Below are 21,723 nucleotides of genomic sequence, written 5' to 3'. Positions count from 1 at the left end.
TTTGAAAGTTAGAAAGTCCTTGTACTTGCATCCCATTCCATCATTCCTTCCATCATGGTTGTTTCGCCTAACTATCGGTGGGTTGGCTTGACCAACTGATCCACTGAAGTTTCCAGCTTCCGAGTGCCCTTCATCCAATTTAGGCTCTTCCACACGAATTGATAGTTCTTCACGATTCTGTTGAAGCAACCGTCTAGTTTCATCCATCTGACGATCCAACATTGTTTGAATCATCATTTGCACACCTGCCATGGTTATTGGCTCAGGTGTTGCTGCTACAACAGGTCTTTGTTCAATCACTGGTGGTTGATTCCTGTTTTCATCAGCATTTCCAACTCCACTTCTTGTTCTCACCATTTTTGATCTACACACCCAATAAGGTGAAATTAGATCCTCATTCACGATAGATATTCAAATCATCCTTATCACTCCGAAACGTTTACATGCTAGTTCTAATATCGTAGATGTACGCTTAGAATCCTACACACATAAAGTTTCTAAATCCGGTCGGCAACAGACCATAGATCCGAACAAATAATATCATATATGGCAACATATAACATTTAGCACATAAAGCATTTTAGGCAACTTTCCTAAAATAAACTAGTGCTCGTGTCTAAAATATAACATACACACATCTCAAAATTCCACTTAGCATTCTAAGTTTAAGTCTAGAAATCCTACAATTTCCTAGTTCGCTTAAACTAATGCTCTGATACCAACTGTGACATCCCCAAAATCTCGGCCAGAAAAGACCGATTTTCATTTATGCTTTTAAAATAATTTCTGAGTAAATCCTTTTGATTTGAAAGAGTTGCGGAATTTGTTCCCAAAAACAAAACATGATAAAACAATGTTTACCAAAGCATTTCATAAAAGAAATGTATTTTTCATTATATAATCAAAACTCGGGGTGTCATGTTCCGATACAGACCAATAAGCATAAACGATAACATTACAAGTCATTCAACAAATATATACATATACAGACTTGTAAACAAAACAACTTGATGGTTCATCCATCTTACGCCCTTGCGCCACTTCCTGTAATACAAATAAAACTGAGTGGGTCAGGCTTGGGAGCCTGGTGAGCATATAGGGTTTTCAACCCACAATAAATAATTAAATTAATTATTATCAACTAACAATAACCCAGTTACCCATTCCCATTATTCTCACTTTATGTCCCTAAAATAACTAACACAAGGGACCTAATCTAAGAATATTTTCATCGGGGTGAGAACACATGCTGCGGGGGTTCCTCAGCAATGTAAGTCAAATAAGGCAACCATGAGGGGGATGAAATACAGCGAATGAACACCCAAGTTCATTAACACCGACAGGTTATGAGCCTGCTAGCGTTCAACTGGACTGTCTAGAAGAGCCCGTGGTCGTCATCTAAATTCCACTAGATGACTGGATCAAAACAACAACGAGGCCTCTCATCTGTTTAGTACACACCAACTATCTACCCATGTTCTACCCAACATATTAGTAGATAAAAACATACATTTTTATACATATTTTCAAAACCTGTATAGCGTGCTTGATAAATACATTTTCCATATAACAGATGAGGCACACACACATAACACGTATTTCATATAGAAATAATCAGATATGTCAGATAGAAGAAAGTGAATATACATTCACACACTTAACAACAAAATATACACATAACACGTATCTCGTATAAAATACTTAATAATTATGCGTTAGAAGAAAGTAACAACACACACACACACACTCAAACCATACTTGTATTATTATTGCGTTTATGAAAGGTAGTATACACTCACTTGATCAGAAGATGATCGAACAGCACTACGACTTGCAAAAGTAGTAATCCTCAGCAGATCTGGAAGATCTCTACAAAAATCAAACTTCTCGTGGGCAGAGCTTCTGCTCGGAAACCGCACTTCTCGGGATCTTCGGGATCTCGGGACTTGCTTCGGGACTCGAGAATATTACTGGGGCTTCGGGGTACTTCTGGCATGCAAATCGATGCAAAACGGGAGAGAGAATGGAGAAAAATAGCAAAGAAGCCGGCTGCCCTCGCATCCTATTTATAGGAGGCTGATGCCTCGCAGTACGCGGGGCGTACTGCCTCCGAAACGTCACTACATGCGTCATCCGAAGTCCTCGAGTGCGAGTATCGACACTCTTCGCTATACGCGGACGTACACGAGTACGCGGGGCATACTCCGGATGAGTCCGGTGACTCGCCTCCGGATAATACCGAGGTTTAATAATTAATTTTAATTATTAATTATTTAATAAACTTCGAAAATTCATATCTTCCTCATATGAAATCCATTTTCGACGTTCTTTATATCCACGCGAAGGTGAGACTACTCTCTACAACTTTCGTTTAGACTCCGTCGGCTAATTTTGACTTTATTTTTATTATTTAATTTTAATAGGTCGGGACAGTTAATTTCGTTATAAATTCATAACTTCTTCGTTTGACGTCCGTTCTCGCCTAACTTTTTATCGCTTTGATACTAACAACGAGATATTCGATTCTCGTTTAGATCACTAAGGCTAACTATCGCTCTAACGTAAATTTCACTTTTTACGTCATTCAGCGTTGCCGGTTCTGTCGCTAAACTTCGACAGGTCATAACTTCCCCGTTATAACTCGGATTTCGGCATTCTTTATATCTTCGGAAACCTTGTTTCAACTACTACAACGTTATCTAAAGATATCGAGTTTATTTTACACTTAATTTTTGACGCTTATTTTTATTCTTAATTAATCAAACCACATAATTAAGCAATTAAGCACCAAAAGACATAATACTCAAATAATACATTTCTATTATTTCAAAACATTGCTAAAAAATGGCAAGCCCAGAAACACAGGCGTTACATTGAGTGTGTGACTTGTGCGAGAGTCAAGACACAACATCAGAAACCATATGGGAGTTTAGAACCATCGTCTGTGCCTATGGGTAAGTGGGAAGACATTGCTATGAATTTTATCACTAAACTGCCTAGAACAAAGAATGGTCACGACATGATTTGGGTGGTCGTTGATCGATTCACTAAGAGTGCGCATTTCATAGTAGCCAAGGAGAAATGGTCTATGGAAAAGCTTGCGAATTCTTACATGAAGGAAATTGTGAGGCTTCACGGTGTTCTGTTAACGATTGTATCAGATCGTGATAGCCGTTTCACCTTAAGATTTTGGAAAAGTCTACAAGAGGAATTAGGTACCAAGTTGTGTTTAAGTATAGCTTACCATCCGCAGACTGATGGTCAGAGCGAACATACGATACAAACACTTGAAGATATGCTAAGAGCATGTACCTTGAAATTCCTAGGTAATTGGGATGAACATTTACCATTGGTAGAATTTTCCTACAATAATAGTTTCCACTCGAGCATAAAGATGACACCTTATCAAGCTTTGTACGGACATAAGTGGCGTACGCCGTCTTATTGGCTTGAGGTTGGAGAAAAGCAGTTTATGGGGCCAGAGATAGTCCATCAAACTGCTGAAAAGTTGAAAATAATTAGGGAAAGAATGTTAGCAGCTCAGGATCGTCAAAAGAGCTATGCTGACAAAAAGCGAAGACCGATGACTTTTGAAATTGGAGATTCGGTTTTGCTTAAAGTCTCGCCGTGGAAGGGACTTATAAGATTTGGTAAAAAGGGGAAAATTAAGTCCAAGGTTTATTGGACCGTTTAAAGTTCTTCAGAGGATTGGGAACCAAGCTTACAAGCTCGAACAACCAGAAGAACTGAATGGAATTCATAACACTTTCCATGTGTGTTATTTGAGGAAGTTCACGGGAGAAGTTCCCGACATGATTCCACTTTCGGAGTTGAGAATCGATGAGAACAAAAGGTTGATTGAAGAACCAGAGGCAATCGTTGACCGAAAGACTGAGAAGTTGCGACGCAAGATGGTCGAGTTAGTGCTTGTCTGATGGAAACACACGAATGGGTCGAATCTCATCTGGGAGACAGAGAGTGACATGATGGGTCGCTATCCACATTTGTTTGTTGATGTGTGATTCCGGGGATGGAATCCTTCTAAGGTGGAGATAATTGTAATGCCTGTGTTTCTGGGCTTTTCATTAATGTTGATATAATAGTCTAGGTTAACCTTTGTAACCCGTTTTGAAATAATAAAAGTGTATTATTTATTATGTGTTTTGTGCTTAACTATGTAACTTAATTGAATTAAGAATAAAAAATAAGCATAAAAATGAAATGTTATATCAGCTCGATATCTATGGATAATGTTGTAGTAGTTGAAATGAGGTTTCTGAATATATAAAGAATGTCGAAATCTGAGTTATAACGAAGAAGTTATGACCTGTCGAAGTTTCGTGACAGAACCGGCAACTCTGAACGACGTAAAAAGTGAAATTTACGTTAGAGCGATATTTAGCCTTAGTAATCTAAACGAAAGTTGTAGAGTTCATTAAACCGAGAGCGTGCATAAAAAGGGCGCCCAAATCGGACTTCGTATGAGGAAATTATGATTTTTTTGAAGTTTCGACTTAGCATTATGTAGCTCGAATACTCAATTTGAGATCGAGCGGTTTTTAGCCGAAACAATCTAAATGAGAATCGAAGATCTCGTTAATTGTAGTGAAACGATGAAAAGATAGGCGAAAACGGACGTCAGATGAAGAAGTTATGATTTTATAACGAAGTTTTCCTGTCCCGGCCTACTAAAAATAAATAATAAAGATAAATTCAAAATTAGCCGACGGTGTCTAAACAAAAGTTGTAGAGCGTAGTCTCACCTACACGGGGATATATTGAACATCGAAAACGGAGTTCGTATGAAGGAGATATGAATTTTTGAAGTTTATTAAATATTTTCGATATTAAATTTAAATATAAATTTTCGATATTATCCAAGGGGGGGAGTCACCGGGCTTATCCAGGTTACACCCAACGTAACCTAAGATTACTCCCCGCGTAATGTGGGTTTCAGCCCCCTATAAAAAGAGGTCGAGGCTGCCTTATTCCTTTGCTCATTTCTCTTCTTTCTCTCACGTTTTTGCATCGTTTTTCGTGCAAGAATTATCCCGAAGCCCCGATATCATTACCGAGCTACGAAGCAAGTCCCGAAGCCCCGAAGATCATGAGAAGTGTGATTCCCGAGCTGAAGCTCTGCCTGCGAGGATCCCGATTTTTGTGAAGATCTTCCGGATCTACCGAAGAATACTACTTCTACAAGTCGTAGTGCTGTCCGATCATCTTCTGATCAAGTGAGTGTGTAGTTACCTTCTTCCAACGCAATATTATGAAGTATTTTATATAAAATACGTGTTATATGTATATATTTTGTTGATACACGTGTGAGTGTATATTCACTCTCTTCTATCTCATAGATCTGATTTATTCTATATGAAATACGTGTTATGTGTGTGTGCCTCATCTGTTATATGGAATACGTATTGACTAAAGCATGCTATACAGGTTTTTAAACTATGTATAAAAATATATATCTTTATCTACTAATATGTTGGGTATAACATGGGTAGATAGTTGGTGTGTAATAAACAGATTAGAGGCCTCGATGTTGTTGTTGTTGACCTAGTTATTCAGCAGAGTATGGATAACGACCACAGACTCCTTCTAGACAGTCTCGTGGAGCGCTAGCAGGTTCATAACCTGTAGGTGTTGTGAACGATGTGTTCACCGGTGTATTCTATCCCCCTCATGGTTGCCTTTAGGATATCTATTGTTGAGGAAACCCCTTAGCAGTAATGTCCGTCCCGATGAAAAATCCTAGATTAGGTCCCTTGAGATAGATGTTGTTTTAGGGACGTAAAGTGAGGATAACGGGAATGGGTAATCAGGTTATTGTTGGTTGGTGAAATTAAATATAATTTATTTATTGTGGGTTTTCAACCCTATATGCTCACCAGGCTCCCAAGCCTAACCTGTAAAACCCTGTTTATTTATTAGATAAATAAATAAATTAATGAACGAATCATAAGCCTAAGATAAATAATTGAAAGTTTAGGGGGGTTAAAAATATGATTTCCGAATTATTATAAAGAATTTTTGGAGTTAGGGACTCCATGGTAATTATTTGGGATTTATTTTAAAAGAAAATAGAGAAGGAGGGACTGTATGTGTAAACATGGGAGTAAGTTTGTAAGGAACCGGGTATATAAACCCGATTATACACAGAAACCCTAGAGATCATGTGCAGCCGTCACCCCACCTTATACCTCCCTCCAGCCGCCACCATTCACATCATCAATCTCCGGCGTCGCTGCTACCTCTGACCCCCAAGGTTGGGAACAAGAACCGGTAGCGTGAACCACCGAGTTGCCGTTGTACACGTTGCTGCTGCCTTGCGCAGTCGTCGATGAAGCTGGAACCGACGCCATCAACCGTCGTTTGCATTGTTGAGCTCGACTGTGATCGTCTCCGCCGCTGCAATGCTTCTGTGAAGAAGACGAAGTCAGTGCCCTTCGCCACCTTCGTTCGCTGCCGTTAGCCATTGCTGGTGCCGCCTTCTCAAATCGGTGTCGTCACATTTAGCCACCAGATGGGTGGTTGGATTCTTTTTCGAGCAGGAGATATGGGTGTGTGTGGTTCGTATGCTATCATGGCGTGTGAATCACCGTTCCATCATGTTTGTGTGTAGGTGATGTCGAATGGTTGCTGTAAAGAACCACCATGGCAGTCGGCCATGGTGGCTGCCACCTCAAGGACCGACATAGCGGTTGTGTATGCTGATGTATGGGTTAATTTCGTGTGTGTGTTTATTTCCTTAGTGTGTGTTTGGCCGGAATTCTAGGTTCAAGGCACCACCACCACCGTGAGCTGGTGGCTGCCACCGTGTACCACCACCGACCACCACAAGGGGGGTTGCGGGTGTGTGTTCATTTAGTATAGTGTATGTGTGTTTTTAGTGAGTTCCTTGTAAATTGTAAAAGAAAATGGAATAATGAGAAAGAAACCATAACCACCACCGTGAGGTGGTGGCTGCCGCCTCCTGCCGCCACCAACCGCCGTGTCGGGTGGCGGTGCGCTTTGCCTCTTGTGATTGATTCGTTTGGGCTTAGTGAAACCCTAATGGGCTCAAAGGAGCTCTAATGGGCCTAATGAAGCTTAATGGACTCTATTGGACCCAATAAAACCCTAATGGGCTTAATAATATTTTAGTGGGATTAATAGGCCCATAAAGCCCTAATTGACATAAAAGGCCAAAAAAAAAAATTAATAAATGGGCTAGTATTTGGGTTGGAAACCTTAATGCCATCAAAACCCTAATTTTGGGGAATTAATCGAGACACACGAGAATTATGTAATAACTTGGAATATTAAATAATAAACTTTGGCAGAAATTAATCTAAGCAATAATGGACTTAATGGATTAAGTCCTTAATTGATTAAGTCCCTAGTGTGTTAAGTCCTTAGTGGGTTAAGTAAGAAACACTTAACCTTAGTTATCATTTGATGTGAAACCCTAATTTCACTTGGGCTTTGTATTGGGCCATCCGAGAATAATCAAATGGACTAGAGTAATTAGTTGGGTGTTAGGGTAAGGCCCATATGAAGGATTGGGCCCAATTTGGAAAATTGGGCCATAGATGGGCCATAGTTGGGGCCTAGATGGTTGTATGATATTGGGCCCTAGAATGATACATGTTGGACTGGACTGATCAATTGGGCTATATGATGGACTTTGATCCCTAGTTTACTTTGGGCCTATGGATTGGGCCTTGGGCTTGGGAAAGCCAAGCTAGGGGTAATGTAGTAATTATCCAAAGCATGTATTTTTTAGTTATGTGTTAGAACCCAATTATTAATTGGGTGTTATTTGGTGTTGACAGTTCGGGAATCTGTCAGCCAGCAGCTGGGGTGGAGTCTGCGGGACTTCAGCAGTGTGGGATTGTGTCTGCGGGACTTCAGCAGGGTGAGGTGAGTTTCCTTCCAGTAGGAACGGGTCTAAGGCCACAATGCCGGCCCGTTTAGTAGCAGTAGTTTCCGGATTTTGGTCTGATGCAGTTGTTAGTTTGTTTGATGCCTTCGTGGCTCAGACAGGATTTATGTGTTAAGTGTTATGGGCTACGGCCTGACGTAGTATGCAGTATATGAGTTTATGATCATGTGTGTTATGCTATTTGATATGTGTTTTTGCTATGCTATGCTATGCCCAGTCAGTTCCGGACTTCGGTCCGATGCAGTTAGTTCCGGACTTCGGTCCGATGCAGTTAGTCCCGGACTTCGATCCGATGCAGGGGACAAGGTCCCAGTCAGTTCTGGACTTCGGTCCGATGCAGTTAGTTCCGGATATCGGTCCGATGCAGGGGACAAGGTCCCAGTCAGTTCCGGACTTCGGTCCGATGCAGTTTCCAGGCTTCGTCCCGATGCAGTGGGCAAGGCCCAATATGTGTTTATATGTTATTGTATGGTATGTGGTAGTTTGGGGGAGCTCACTAAGCTTCGTGCTTACAGTTTCAATTTTGGTTTCAAGTACTTCGTGTCTAAAGGAAAGGATCCGGCTTGATCGCAGCGCATCACACTATGGTTTTCCGCAAATGAGATCTTTGGGATTACCCTCTGATATTATTTTATGATAATATGTTTGATTAGTTCTACTTTGGTTTTGACATGACATGATATTACGAATGTTTTATTACACTGTTGGTTTTATCATGATGTATTTAAAAATGAAATTTTTGGCCTGTATTTTTGGGATGTTACATAACCACTCAGTTTTATTTGTATTACAGGAAGTGGCGCAAGGGCATAAGATGGATGAATCATCGAGTTTTTTTGTTTACAAGTATGTATATGTATATATTTGTTGAATGACTTGTAATGTTATCGTTTATGCTTTATGGTCTGTATCGGAACATGACATCCCGAGTTTTGATTATATAATGAAAATGCATCTCTTGATGAAATGCTTTGATAAATATTATTTTATCATATTTTGTTTTTGGGAATAAATTCCGCAACTCTTTTAAATCAAAAGGATTTACTCTGAAATTATTTCAAAAGCATAAATGAAATCGGTCTTTTCTGGCCGTGATTTTTGGGGATGTCACAATTATAATCTAAAATTATGTACAAACTATAAACTACACTATGGAAAAAACCTCATGCCAATCCAACTTCAAACAAATGAGATATGCATGTTTTAAACTTTTCATAAAAACCGGTTCCGGCCCCTAAAACCGATTCTGGTTCCTAACATGGTTCTGGTTCTTACACTCGGTTTACCCAGACCTGAAAACCCAATTACCCGGAATCTAGATAAAGCCATTCTTTAAACCCAGGACCCGGTCCAGTACTACATATTCCGATTCTAACGGTATTTTGAGTAAAAGATCCACCGACCAATTTATTTTAATGGGTAAATGTTTGGTTTTGATTGGCTTAAACTTATTTACAATGATAGCCCTCCAAATTAAATCTAAGGTTGACATGTTACCTGCTTGTTTTTAAGACTTTGGTCTTTAAAACTTTTGGACTCCTTTTATATATCTCAATCTCTATATTCTACTAAAAGAATTGACAAGTATTATATTATTAGAACTCCTATTAATATTATATATCATCTATCATGTCACTTGTCAACCTATTAATTAATCATTTCAAATTTCAAATTTCTCATTTTAATTACATAATTAATAATCGATTTTTCATTTTAAATTTCAAATTTGAAAATTTCTCATTCTAATTATATTAAATTAATAACATTAGATTAAAAAATAAATAAAATTAATACAAATTATAAGGTGATATAACTTTACGTATTTATTTAAATCAACGATTATAATTTATATAACTAAAAACCAACTTTAAAATTATGTAGACTAAAACAGGGAAAAGATTAGTATGGGTTTCATAGAATTTGATGTTCTTTTTATATATACGGATAATGGATTCTATTATTTATTTTTGTTTACGTTCTTAAAATATATAAATAAAATAATAAATATTTGAAAAGATTTTTCATTTCACTTATCTTAAATCAAGGATTATTAACCATAAAAAAGACAATAACATAAATATTTTTGTTAATGAATTTATTTATAGATAATATATGAAAACTTTTAATAGTTAGGTAAAGAAAGTACATATCTCATTAATGACTAACATAGGTGAAATAATAATGTTAAAAATATATCTAAATTTGTCATAACATAGTGAAATAATAATGTTAAAAATATATTTAAATGGTAAAATAAGGTGTATTTTTAGCCAACACCTTTATGATTCTTTACTATAAAATATAGGGATAATGACTTGAAATGGTAACGAACTTTCGACTTTTGTCACATTTAGTCACTAAACTTTTTTTCGTTATCTATTTGCCATTGAACTATTGAAACTGTTCACATTTTACCCTTATGACCGGCTATAAGGGTAAAATGTGAAGAATTTCAATAGTTCAATGGCAAATAGATAACGAAAAAAAGTTTAGTGACTAAATATGAACAAAATCGAAAGTTCGTTTCCCTCTAAAAAGTTCAATGACTAAATGTGAACAAACCTCCTCTTGTATTATGTTTTAGCAAATTATTTATTTTTGTTAAATTGTAGCAACATTTGTTGATGAAGAAATCTATGAAATAAAAAAAAACAAAACAAAACCCTGAATATATATTTAAAACAAAAACAAAAAAACCAAAACCGAAATAAAAAACCAATGGTTTGACATTTTCCAAAATAAAAAATCAAAATTTCCAATCTGATTTTGGTTTTACAAAAAAATGAATCATTCTCACTGATGTGAATTATGACCATTGGTTTGGCATGCGAAATTTGTGACATCCCATGAATATGTAGTTACAACATCGTCTGAACTCGTAATTCATAGTAAGGGGTTAGAGTACCATCACATGAATACGTAGTTACAACATCGCCTGAACTCGTAATTCATCACCTACAGGTTATGGGTCTGCTGGTGTTTCCATTGGGTTGTCTAGAATAGTCCGTAGTCGCCATCTATACTCTGGTAGATGACTATATCGCCACATTGCTGGTTAAGGTTATGGTATCTCCTTTCATCCTACATCACATATTCATCATAATCTATTTACCTAATTATCACCACCTTTCTATCATCACTTATCTCTCATCATTTTATTTCATCACACACCAACTATTTCATCTACCCATGTTTCATCCGCAACATATTTGTAGATATAAAATAAATATACCATTTAAATCTTTTAAAACATGTATAAAATCGTTTATCCAGCATAGACAGCAAGTATTCAAATAATATGCACACATAACACGTAATTTATATAAAATACTTCATATCTAGTGTAAGATGAAAGTAACTATATATACCATAAAAATCCCATAAATGCTTCCTAACTTCGAACCCCAAGGTTTACTCTACTAAAACTTCATATTCTCGGCTCTCTGAACCTAGAAGGGTCCAGATCTATCACACCAAAAAGCTCAAGATAGCTCTTCCTCTCACTCTACACACTCAAGCTCGCTAGGGTTCTCACTTATGGGAAAGGTAGTCGCAATTGAAGGCCATAAGTGCCTTTAAATATGGCTCGGGCCCAAAGATTTAGGGTTTCTGCCAACAACGCGGACTCGTCGAGTCGCCTCACCGACTCGTCGAGTCCATTCATTAATCCGAGTCATCAGTCGCGACCTTACTCGACGAGTTGAGGCGTCAACTCGTCGAGTCTCTCTTCTTAATTCAAAAGAAAAATACTTAAATGATGATACCTGGAAATCCGGATGTTACATTTTGTTTTTTTTATTTCATAGATTTCTTCATCAACAAATGTCGCTACAATTAAACAAAAATAAATAATTTTGCTAAAACATAATACAATAGGAAGTTTGTTCACATTTAGTCATTGAACTTTTTAGAGGGAAACGAACTTTCGATTTTGTTCACATTTAGTCACTAAACTTTTTTTTGTTATTTATTTGCCACTAAACTATTGAAACTGTTCACATTTTACCCTTATGACCGGTAACAGCCGGTCATAAGGGTAAAATGTGAACAGTTTCAATAGTTCAATGGCAAATAGATAACGAAAAAAAGTTTAGTGACTAAATGTGACAAAAACCGAAAGTTCGTTACCCTTTCAAGTCATTATCCCTAAAATATAAACTAAAAAATTAATATACTACAAAAAAGTGTCCGATACTCGGACACATAAAGACACCAATTTCCTATGAGAGTTAATCATTTTATTGTCTTGTTCCCACAACTCATTTATTGTCTTGTTCCCACAACTTAGATAAAGACACCACACACAATGTTTTCTTTTGAAATTTTGATAAATCATTCAATTGATTCTACTTTGACTTGTTGGTACACGTACATCCCATTCAAAAGTCAAACTACTTTTAATATTAAATAGGTATATTTATAATATTAATAGCATTTATGGTTATTAAATGATAAATTTTTTTGGAAGATCTATTTATTAGATGGGTTAATTTAAAAAATAAATAAATATAAATGTTAAAATATTTGAAAACTTTGAATTTTGAAGAAAATAAGAAAATTAATGAAATATTATAATTGAAATGTTTTTTTTTTTTATCTTGTAAGTTTAAACAAATAATTTAAATAAAGGGTTTAGGTCATTTTTGATCACTTAACTTTTGGTTTTGTGCTTATTTGATCACTTAGTTCTTTTTAAGTTTTGTAAGGTCATCTAACTTTTGCGTTTGTGCTTATTTAATCACTTAACTTTTAGTTTGGTCACATTTAGTCACTTAACTTTTAAAATTATGCTCATTTAATTACTAAACTTTTAAATTTCTTTAAAAGTTTGGTGACTAAATGAGCAAAATTTTAAAAGTTAGATGACCAAATGTGCACAAATCTAAAAGTTAAGTGACTAAATGTGACCAAACCAAAAGTTAAGTGACTAAATGAGCACAAAGTCAAAAATTTGATGATGTTTTAAAACTTAAAAATAGTTAAGTGACCAAATAAGCACAAAACTAAAAGTTAAGTGACCAAAAATGACTAAAATCCTTAAATAAAAAAATAAAAGAAACTAATAAACTTCAATTTAGAAAATTTAAAATTAAAAATTAAGTTCATTAATAAAATTGATATCAATTTATTGCAATTATTATATTAAAATATTATTTGAATTTAATAAAATAGAAAAACTTATAAAATGACAAATGGAGGAAAAAAATTAATTCAAAATAAGCATAAAATAACATTTGACAAAATGAATGATAGTGACATGTGGCAAAAAAATAACATTCATTTATTAGAGTAAACTAGGTGTTAAACTCATGCATTACATAGATTGATTAAAAAAATATTAAATATTAAAATGTAATATTAAATATTTTTTAAAATAAAACTTCGAAATAATAAAAAAGAAAGAAAAACATATTCATTGCAATTTACTGTCATATTTATTACAATGAATACTTTATATATATATATATATATATATATATATATATATATATATATATATATATATATATATATATATATAAGTATTATGTGCCTTTTAATTTTAAATTTTGAAAAAATCAATAAAATGACATGTTGATATTATTTATTTTAAAAATACTACAAAATGACAAGTATCAAAACTCTTAAGAAATTGACAAGTGGTAAAAAAAGATTTATCTATATATTTTCATATTTTTTATATTTTAATATATCTATAAACCAAGAAATAAAAATAAAAAGATATTAAATATTTAATGAAACTAATAGTATTCAGAAAATGTAGTAACGATACATGCGTATGTCTACAGTTACTATTGTTTCATGTATGCGCACAATTCAAATAGAATAAATATCGTTTGGTAAAAGAAAATTAATAAATAATATATTAGTTTAAAAGTAAAATTGAAAGGTGTTATTTTTAATTGATTAATCTTTTGGTCATTTTACACAAATATTCCAAGGGATGTTTTTAAAAAAAAAATCACATCGCTTTTTCTTAGCATGTTTTCTAATAAACAATAAAATTCCTTTTTGATGAATTTATTTGACCATCAGTTATATATATATATATATATATATATATATATATATATATATATATATATATATATATATATATATATATATATATATATATATATATATATATATATATATATATAAACTGTAATCGAATGTGCTTTTTTCAATCGTTTTTTCTTATATGTATTATTTAATATTTATAAATAAAAGCAATTGTTTATATAATATAAATTAATTTTAAATAGATAATCATTTAACAAAAAAATAACAAATAAGTAGTATATAATAATTAATTAAAAGTAACTAGAAATCATCGTGTAATTGTTAATGTGCTTTTCAAATAGAAATAATTATTAGATTGTCTAAATAACCAAATAAAATGAGATATCTCTTATTCCTTACAACTTTCCTTTTGCTGAATCAATAGAAACATGTTCTAGGAAACCACTCCTTCCCCAAATCAACTCATAGTTTACACAATTACAAAATGTTATTTACAATTTTCTCCTTTTTTTATTTTTAAACACAAAGATGATATATAAAAGCCATCCATCTAACTGCAACCAAGGATGGCTTAAGCATTGGGTTTTTTTTTTTTTTTATTTATTTATTTATTTATTTATTTATTTTATTTATTTTATTTTTATATATATTGCTGTTTCTAAAAAAATCTAACTGCAACCGTTTATCTCCATTGTCAAAATCCTATCATTTTACTAATTTAATTATCATTTTTTTTCTCATATCATGTAATCAGAACCGATATGTATATTAAAAAAACAACAATTTTCTTGAAAACTTAATACCAAACCATCTCCATTAAAGATACGTTTATAGAAGAATCATTTACATTTTAATTATTTTATTAGTTATATTTTACTTATATTAAATAAACTTTACATTTAAAAAATAGCAGTACGTTTTATATAAAATAGCAATATAAATTATAACTATTAAGGTGCAAAACATAAATACTAATTTTTGAAGGAAAAAAAAATCATCAATAAGTTAATTCCCAACTATTTGAATTTGAAAAGTCAAACTTGTTCTTGTATTAATTACAATAATCTCTATTTTCATACAGTTTTAACACAAATTCTTTCTATATTTAATAATCATATTGCTTCATTTGTTTCGTTTTTATTTAAAATCAAACACGATTATATCAAAATTTTAAACCAAGGAAGAATAACATTGTTTTGTCCATAAATATTTGGTTTTTAATAATCATATACACGTAAGTCTGGATATAACACAACTATAAACATAAATGAAAAAAGACCTCTTAAAAAATCACAACCTTAAAAACAATAAAAAATCGAACGCATTTAATTCTTTTGTGAAGTTTCGTTCAGGCATAGTTGTTCTTTACATCCATCCACTTTTCATTTGAAATCAACCATCAAATCCGTGGTAGCTTTCATCTTCAAACAATCATCCTGAACAAAAACAAATTCTTTAATCAAAATCTATATTTTTTAAATACATACAAGAATAAATAAGTCAAATTCACAATTTAACTACAAAAGAACATTTATAATCAACAAATTCAGATCTAGTGAATTTAAATTGTACAGATCTGCAAGACAAAATAAAGTTATAATGATTTTATATTAAACACATCTTCCTGATCAGAAAATTAGGATATCGTCTCAAAACAATTTTAATTAAAATAAACAGATCAGATTTGCAAAAGAAAAACATATAATTGGATTCAGAAAAAGCAGAGTTCGTAAAAGACCATCCAAGTTTAACAAAAGCTGAAAGAGAGCATGCTCCAACTTGTAGACATGTAGACCTCTTCAGATCTGCTCGCTCTCTAAAATTATAAAACATTTTAACTACGAAAAAAAAGTTTTCATTTCCCGTTTTTTCATTTTCTTTTTCTAGATTTTATTTTTCATTGGAAAATTTAGCAAACGCGTTTAGTTAAAACTTATTCATTTTTCATTTTTAGTTTTAAAAAATTATAAAACGTGTTTAGATGTGTATTTTTCTATTGATTTTCATTTTTAAAAACAGTAGCGGTGGTAGGGTGGAGGTGGGGGCGGCGTCGGTGGTGGCAGCGACAATTGCGGCAGTGGTGGTGATGGTGGCGGTAGTTGTACTCATATTTGCTAGATATACAGATATACAAGGACTAAGGGAAAGTAGGGAGGTGAAGCTCAACCTAATCATGGTAAATAAACATATTGTTGTTGTTACAAGGATTGAGGGTTACGAGCTCATGCTAACTAGTGGTGTTTTTATTAGATTGGTGTAGTTCCCTTCTATATTTTGATCAAGATAAGTATAAATGTTATATTACGTTACAAAAAACTATTAACATAGCTAATTAGTATAAAATGCAGAAAATACCTCTAATTATGAAGATATACAAAATTGACTCTCTAAAGATACAAAAATAACATAAATGTACATAAACAATTCTATATCTAAAGCTATATTACTTTGAGTTTAAATTATTATTTCTATAAAACCATGGGCATGCAAAATTTAATGTTTGACTTTTAGTTTGTTACATATCTTATTAAGTCCAACAATAAATGCATTTATAATTAAATAACTTTGATCTTGTGTTCTATATAGCTACCCCTTCACTACATATAGTTTATCATCTGAACATCAACATGATGAAGTCCTGGATTCTCTACACATTTCTTGTGTTTCTCGTCATCGCATGTAATGTCTTCAATTCTCTTCTCCTTGATTAAAAAAGTTTTAAGTAAAAATTCGTAGAAATGAATTTTTGTTTCTTGACAATGACCATGTCCAAGTAAATAATATAAAAACCCCTAATATTACTTTCTAATATTTAATGGATTTTTTTTATTTTTTTTTCTTGTTTTTGGTAATTTGTTGCTATAAGTGTGAAAGCACTTATTAGAAAACGTCTTATTCAGCTTGGTATATTTATTGACCAATTAAATAATCATTAACTAGAGTCCTAACAATATAGTACCTGTTGTTGTTGACATGATGACCATTGATCCAAAATGGTTGAGGGGGAAAGTCTCGTATGATACTGTGATGCAATTTAGGAGTTAATTAGAATTTGTATGTTGTTTAAAAAATTAATTACTAATGTATGAAAAACTATACATGTTTTCCAAATTTGTAGGTATGGAGTTAGCCATGGTGTGTGCAAAAGTGTGTTCGAAAGTGCGTTCATGTGTCATTATTTTGACTATTTCCCGAAGGCTAGTAATCATAGTAGCCGTGAAGTCACTCATCTACTTTCTCATCCTAATGGCCCTCAAGGTTCTCCTACAATCAATTACAAATAACAAACTCTAATGTTTAATTGCCAAAAATGGTCATAAGAGTTCTTATGACATTGCTTAGTTACGTGATAGATATTATGGATTTGCTCAATTGATATACTATCTGCATGTGCTTGATAAAGCAACTAATTTGTAAAAAGTATGGTGGATGTCGTAAAAAAGGGTAACAAATCCATAGAATAAAAAGTATGGTAGATATCGTAATAAAAATGGTGACAAACTACCTCATGTTCGAAAAGATAACCACGAATTAAAAGTTACTATCACAACGTAAGACACCACAACTTTTATTCAAAAAATATAATTGTTACCTAATATAGCTTATTTTACCTACTGATGTACGATGTTGGCATTCTTTATGGAAAAAACGACATCGTTTTACATCTTACGTGCATGGATGGCCCATTGGTTTCCCATGCCCTGAAAAAAACTAAAATATGCCCTTATATGTATGGGAATTGAAAATCTATATAGATTGATAAATATGCCCCTAGTTACTTAAGAGAGTGAAATAACAATCTTTCTTTCAAAAAACCCACACGCCTGAACAAACTATTTACAAAAAACATACAATTCTTCCTCACTAGTTGTGAGACCCATGTATCAAAATGGTTAATTTAAAAAAAAAGTTAAATATGAAAGTCTAAATATTTAAGAACTTTGAATTTTAAAGAAAATGAGAAAAATAATGAATTATTAAAATTGAAATGTTTTTTTTAACTTTTAAATTTTAACAAATAATTTAAATAAATATACAAAAGAAACTAATGAACTTTAATTTGAGAATTTTGAAATTAAAATGTAAATTCATTAATGAAATTGATATCAATTTATTAGTACATTTATTGTAACTACTATATTTATATTATAATATTATGTGAAATTTAACAAAGTACGAAAATTAATAAAAATGACATGTGGAAAAAATAATAATTCAAAATAACTAAAAATGACATTTAACAAATTGAATAAAAGTGTGACATGTGGCAAAAAATTTTTTTCATTTATTATAGTAGATTTGGTGTTGCTTCAGTTGATTCTTCTTCAACCACCAACATTGGTACAAATAGTAGTGTGATGGTGCACATGGATATATCCATGTAATCATGGAAATGTCAACAAAAACCTAGCACAATCTTATTAAATTGTAATAAAATTTAATAATCCAATAAATTTTTAGTTGTTGGGAAATAGTTCCCTTTTTGTTTTTTTTTCAACAAATTTCATCTAACAATAAAAAAAACACCAGTGGGAAACTAGCTAATACAAAGTTTTAAATAGATCACAATAAAAAATATTTGGTCTATGTACAAAAACATGAATAACCTTGTGATCGTGTTTGTTGTTTTTGTTAGGTGGATCCTACAACCAGCGACGAGTGCAGTTTCTGGTTAGCAACACCAAAACGAATAATCAGGATTAGACAAAATATGGGATAGACAAAGCATAAGTCATACATTTTTAGGATGTGGTCGTGTTTTTTTAATAAATTAATTTGGATGGTTTTGAATTTAAAGATGTTAGATTACAGGGTTTTGCCATAACTATGGTTTTTGTTTGTGTATTGAAAAAGATTTCATTCTCTTGAGTAGCTAAAGGACATAATTTTGTTGAAAATCGAGAGCACGGTTTTTATAAAATATGTTTGGGCTGTAATTGTAATAATTCTTATACTTTTAGCATCATGGTTTTTTGATGATTTCCTTATATCTTGTAGGCCTTATTTTTTTTATGTAGGACATGATTGATAGAATAGAATGACATTCATTGTGTTTGACATGAATTAGATCAGATCAAACTCAATAAGATAGTTTATAACTTTGTTTCATCCATAAATAAACGTTACACACAAGCATGCAAATCACTTGCTTCAAGGCTTACATGTGATAACATAATGAAAATATGTGTTTTCATGCATTCACCTCCAACAATGATTCTCACGAAGGTTATAAGAGGTGTTTAAAAAGTTTGTGAGCATGCCAATACTAGTTCTGGTTTTGATTCTGGTTTTTTCGGTTCTTAAAATGACCATTCCTTCCTTGTGCACCTACTTCTCTAGTACATCTGTTCTTTATCACTAGCATGTCTGCAATAGTTGGCAACAAACAGACCATTCACCTCCTCCTCATCGCCAAATGAATCAACACCATTAGCATTATCTCCCTCTGAAGACTCTACATCACTTGATTCGTCTTCATTTTGATCCTCATATTCATCCATTCCCTTTTTAATATTTAGGGCCCAAATATATAGCTCCCAATACTAACCATATAATTCATTCCTTCTACCATGACGACTACATGATCTAAAATGAATTCAAAGCATGAGGACATAATACACACTCTCCATATAGCAATGTCATTGTCTTATTCCTTTTCATGGAATAACACTTCTGACTATAAGGATGCGACTTTTTTTTTTTTTTTTTTTTTTTTTTTTTTTTTTTATAAATACATTAAATGTCTAGACAATGGAAGACCATCTATCTCAGCCCAGACCATTTAGTATTTGTCCACAAATGACTTAATCACCGGCCTTATAATCGATCTCCACTTTGCTTAAAATTCGAACAACACATCCTTGATCAAAATTCAAGATATACCCATGTGCTATCAATATAATCGATCTCCATAACTTTGAATCCTTCGTTTATAAATAAATGAAAAATATTTCCAATACCCCTAATAGCACAAACATCTTCTAATACCACACAAGTTGAATCCAGACTAGTTACAAAGTCTGAATCAACTAAATCAACTAAATTGACTCATTTAACTTCTCTATCGGGTTTTGGTACCACCCTTTTTGAATATGGAAAACCATATTCACATAATACATTTTTCCATCATTCTTTTTGGTAACCACAACAACTAAACTTTTCTTACTCCCCAAATAAACATTGGATTGGAATTCTATCCAGGAGAGTACCTTCCCATTGAGCAAACAAATGCCAATTTACAATTCAAATTGAATATATTTTCCTTTCGATTTAATGCTTGTTATCCACATAAAGAAAGAAAACAAAAGCAAAACGCTCCCCATATCAACATTGGATTGGAATTCTCTCCATGACAGTACCTTCCGATTGAGCAAACAAATGTTCATTTCCAATCCAGATGGAGGAAATTTTGCTATCGATTCATGCATGTTATCCACATGAAGAAAACGAACAAAAGCAAAACGCTTCCCAAGCTTGGATAACTTATGATGGAATGTAGATATCAGTAACTTTACTATAATTTTAACAAGTCATATGAAAGGTATTTTAAGTCCACAAACTTGGGAAAATAGGGATGTAATACTTTATAGAAAGTTTCTCTAATGCATAATATTTAGGCTGAAACACTTACCCTAATCATCCGGAACTCGGACTATTTACATGATTGATTACAACCTGTTTATTTGCATGATTGATTACATCCTGTTTCTTTTTCTCGACAAAGTGTCATTTTGACTCATTAGCAGTCATCGTATCGTATTTTCAATACATAAGTTTCCCAATTAAACAACAAATTAAGTAGAAGAAAACGGGAACCCAAAGACCTAATATAACCCCTCCCAAATCGTAACCGTGGAATGGCAATCAATGTCGACGTCATCATTATTAGGGTTTATTAATAGTTTTTTTAAGAGGAATTAAATATTCTCCTACTTTTTCTTTCTACTCATCTTTTTACGACTTTTAAATGATGACAAGTGTAATAAAAAATTTAGTAATTCTATTAAATATGACAAGGAAGATGGTAGGAAGAAAAAGTAGAAGGATATTTTATTTCTCATTGTAAAATGTTTTTTACTTAACCGCCCAAGTGTAATTGGTTTTGTTTGGAGCTACAAAATCTATGAAGGATTTTTTTTTGTACTTTTAATGCCTACAATGTTGATGAGTAAAACTTTTGTCACTTGGTTTCAGTGGTAAGATTCCCAGGAAGGAAAGCTCGGCCTAGCTAAACACTCTTTTTGTTCTAGTTGTGCATTTAGTTGTCTTAAATGAGGTTAGTGATCAAAATTTACATTCAATTTCAGATGCAATTAGTTTTGGCCACTTTCTCATTTGATTACGCGTGTTCATCATTTTGATAGCTTTGGCTGTGGATGTTGTAATTACATGTAGGATTTGGTTAAATTATAGTCGTCTTTTCTGGGTGGTACCTCCAAAATTTCATCTAGTAAGAGCTTGGAATCAAAAGCTTAGAAATGGCATGACTTGTTAGTTAAAATAAATAGCATTTGGAACAACTCCATCAGTATGATACTAGATCTCTTGTGAACGATATATTCAAATTTGAAAAGATTGTTCTTGCTAATTTTGGGATCCATAAACAATCATGTCAAGAAATGTTTTGTTATTTGCGTTTGGATCTTTTAACTGTTTGTTGATATCTAGCAGAAGTTTGAAATTTCCTATACTTTTGCAATCCCTTTCATGGGAGGTAATAGAGGATCTTGTAGTTGTTTCTCTATACAATGTTAATTGGTGTTGATTTGTTTGAGGATTACTTAACT

Source organism: Lactuca saligna, chromosome 1, assembly GCF_052625555.1.
Source record: "Lactuca saligna cultivar CGN05327 chromosome 1, ASM5262555v1, whole genome shotgun sequence".
Lineage (NCBI taxonomy): Eukaryota > Viridiplantae > Streptophyta > Magnoliopsida > Asterales > Asteraceae > Lactuca > Lactuca saligna.
Note: the sequence above shows the minus strand (reverse complement) of the source record.